Genomic DNA, 3,686 nt, shown 5'->3' with positions numbered 1-3,686 from the left:
TGTCCCCGAGCTGCAGGCGGCCGTGCTCTGTGGACCGCGCACGACGCGGGGCCGGGGCGTGGAGGCGGGGCGCGGGCGGACGCATTGGGGGCCTGCACCCCGCCTTGCGGTTCGGGTCAGGGGCCTGGGGTGGGCTTCGCCGTGCAGTCCGAGGGCTGACGTCCTTCTCCTGGGGGAACTGGGCCTGGGCCTCCTGGCAGCCCGGGCCGTGGTGGGCGTAGCCACCTCCCCAAGTCCACCCTCAGCCCCGCTGCGCTCGGGTCAGAGGGACAGGTGAAGGGGCGTCCGCCAGGTCGGCGCACTCCAGAGCCAGGACGCACTCACCGTGAGCGGGGGCGGACTTGGCCAGCTCGTCGGTGACGCTTCCAGAAGGCGAGGCCCGTGTCGGGCCAGGCGGCCCACCCCCACCGCGGAGGGGCATGCCGAGCCTCTCGCGTTTATTTTCTGCGCGTCGTTCCCTTACGCTTCCTGGGGGCGGCGTGGCTGTCCCTGGGCCGCACAGAAGGCAGCCTGGCCTTGTCCTTGTCGTCTGCCGGAGCCCAGGACGCAGACCTTCCAACCGCTTTCTTAAAAATACGAGTTCGTTTCTTATTTTTTTAATTTAAAAACGAAGTACAGCTTTTTTCATCTTTGTCAGATTTCTGGCAGTCATCTTCAAAAAAGTGAAAGAAACTGCACAGTTTCAGGTGGAAACTGGAATGAACTGGGAATTTAAAAAACTGATCGCAACATGCAGGACCCTCCTCCGTCCCCGTGTGCCCGGCCGCGCGCATTTGATTTGTTTCGAATACGTGGATCGATCGATGTCTGTTTCTGTTACAAGGCGGCTTATTTTGAGTTCCCCAGAAGCAGAGCTTGAGACAGGATTTGAGGCCCGGGGAGTAGAGCAGGCGCCCCCAGTGCTCAGAGAGTCACCTGACAGCTGGACCAGCTCTGTAGCCACTGCAGAGTTACGCCACCCGCCGTACAGAAAGCTGGGGTGTTGGCGCCCCAGACACCAGCGGGTCCCGGGGGAGGGCTGTCCTGGCAGACAGGGAGCAGGTCCTCGGGCGGGGCGGGAGCGGGGCCAGAAAGCTGGGTGTTGGCGCCCCAGACACCAGCGGGTCCGGGGAGGGCTGTCCTGGCAGACAGGGAGCGGGTCCTCGGGTGGGGCGGGAGCGGGGCCGGCACCGGCAGCGGGGCTCGGAGTTACTCTCGGGCAAGGGCAGCAGCCAGACCGCATCTGCCATGGCCTCATTTCGCGCTTATTGGCCAGCGAGTACCAGGGCGAGATGGTAGCCAAAGGGGAAATAAATTGCTTTAAAATTATATGTTAAAAACGTAGCAGTACACAATTGCTCAGGAAAGAATAAACTTTTTTAACGCCCGCATAATTCATGGTAGACCCAAGCACCTTCTAAAAGCTCCTAATTTATAAATAATAAGGGTTTACCAATTTTACTCAAGTATTTGGCTTAACGTATACTTTATTTCTCTCAAGTGACACTTACAAATGAGGCGGTTACTAAGAAACCACTCGAGTTCTGTGTCACAGCAGTACGACAAGGAACCTTCCAAGACCTTCGAAAGACGATTCGGGAGGAAGAAAGTCAGCAACAGTGCAGCGACGTGCTCAGTGATGAGGATTCGCCGAGCATGTTAATTTAATTTCAACTTACAGCTCCGTTACGAACGTTGGAACACATTGTTTGCCTCTCTGTCCTTAGAGACGCCGTCATGATCATAGCACTGAAGCATAAATAGTAATAAACCTAAAGTGACAAAGACAGTGAGAACACGTGAGGTCGTAACATTCCCGGAAGCGATGAAGCCTGTTGCTCGAACGCCCCTGTGATTTAGTGTCGTCGCCCTGAGCGTGGCCCTCGTGAGCGGTTGTGGAGGAGGGACCCCGTCAAACGAAGCCGCGGAAAGGTGCTGGGATTGGGCTGGAAGAGGGGGAAGCCCGGAGAGGGGATGTCAGAACTGGGGGGGCTGCACACTTGTGAGGGCGAGGCCGCGCCTGTCACTCTCAACGGGAAGCTTGCAGGCATGTGAGCAGCCGCTGCCGACCCAGAGGGCTCTGTGCGAGGGTCAGGGAGCGGCCTGGGAGAGCGGCGGCACGTGGCGAGGTGGCGGTGCCGGGCGGTGAACCCCGTCCCGGTTCTGTGGTCTGGAGGAGCCACGTGCCTGAGCAGCTCCTGGCCTGACTCCCTAAGCTGAGCCTTCCAGGGACACCACACCCTTCTGAGGCTGGCCTGGCACTGTGAGAAAAGATCTGTTAGAAAATAGACCAGAGTTACTCAAAAGCAGAAGAAACCCATACCTACCGCCTAAAATAGTCAGCTCAGTCTTCATCCTTCAGTAAAAAGCAACAGTCGACGACCACCCACCCTTCTGTGAAGAAGGCCGCGTGAAAGGTTTAGACCTGGATGGCAGCCGATTAGAGCACTTCAGAATTTACATATTTGGGGAAAGGACTTATATAGTATTTAATACTTTTTTGTCAATAGATGTGTAAGTTAGAGCTATGGAGAAAAAGGAAGAAAGAGTAGACGCACGAGAAACGGAGCCGATGTAAATCGTGGAATCGGGGGGGTAATCGCTTTCCGTTATATATTGTCGTGCGCTCTGATATTTATGTCTCTATCGCTACGGTAAATGTGTTAATTGCCATACATCATGGAGAAGCAGTTCCTTGCTTTTTATGTTGCTTTATCTCTATGCGACACTTTATTCCAGAGCAATATTTTTCTATGTATAAGTGTCTCGTGACAGATGGGAGATGGTTCCATTTAAAATTGCTTAGAAATTTTAATCCATTTCATTATCAAAAAAGAAAATGAGCGAAAGACGATAGGCAAAAACCAAGGCAGATCGGAGCTCTGAAACCGATTCTGAGAAAGAGTTAAGGACGAGGGGGCGGTTGGACAAATTTGTTACAACTGTGACTTCCCAGGCTGTCAATATATCTGTTATTTATTTGGCAATTCATTGTGAAATATTTAACTTAATGTCAAAAAGGGAAATTTCAGCAATTAACTTTAATAACAGATGATTTCCAGCCTCCACTTACAAATGTTACCTGACTGTTGCTGTATTTTCTACGATCTCTTTTGAAAAATGTGGTCTAGACGATTTTCTATTACAAGTAGATTATTTGGAAAGTCTACACCTCTTAGGAGTTTAAAAGTCCACTGTAGCTGTTTCATGACAGCTTTTTACATACCTGTATTAAAATTTAGTCTTATTCAGATAGTGGTATCGAACATTCATAACATGTAGGCACAGATATCTTAGGGCTTTGTGAACAGCTCTGCAGGACCGTCCCCTGCTGCCTTTCATCCTGGACTGCAGCCACTGGGTGCTGCGTGACGTGCTTTGAGCTCACAGCTTCAGAGGGGTGGAGAGACTGGAGAGTCACTGGAAAGGGTTACAGGGTTGACAGGACAGTGGCTGGATGCGGAAGCTGGGATTTAGTTGGGCAAAAATTGTTTTTTGGGAAATAGCTAGTCCTTGGTGCCTTTTGAACGGGGCGACTTTGTGTAAACTACATTGTGGGCGGGGGCGGGGGGGTAGTTTCTTCACCCTTAAAATTAAAGAACTATTTTAGAACATCTTTCAGGTATCTGTCACATCGAAATGGTGTAATTCTAGGAGGGTTTAGCACAGAAAAGGTATTCGCTTAAAATAGCTTAAATCGAAGCCAG

This window comes from Pteropus alecto, unplaced genomic scaffold (assembly GCF_000325575.1).
Source record: "Pteropus alecto unplaced genomic scaffold, ASM32557v1 scaffold53, whole genome shotgun sequence".
NCBI classification, from domain to species: Eukaryota; Metazoa; Chordata; class Mammalia; order Chiroptera; family Pteropodidae; genus Pteropus; species Pteropus alecto.
The sequence above is the reverse complement of the archived record's forward strand: the minus strand, read 5'-3'. Positions refer to the sequence as shown.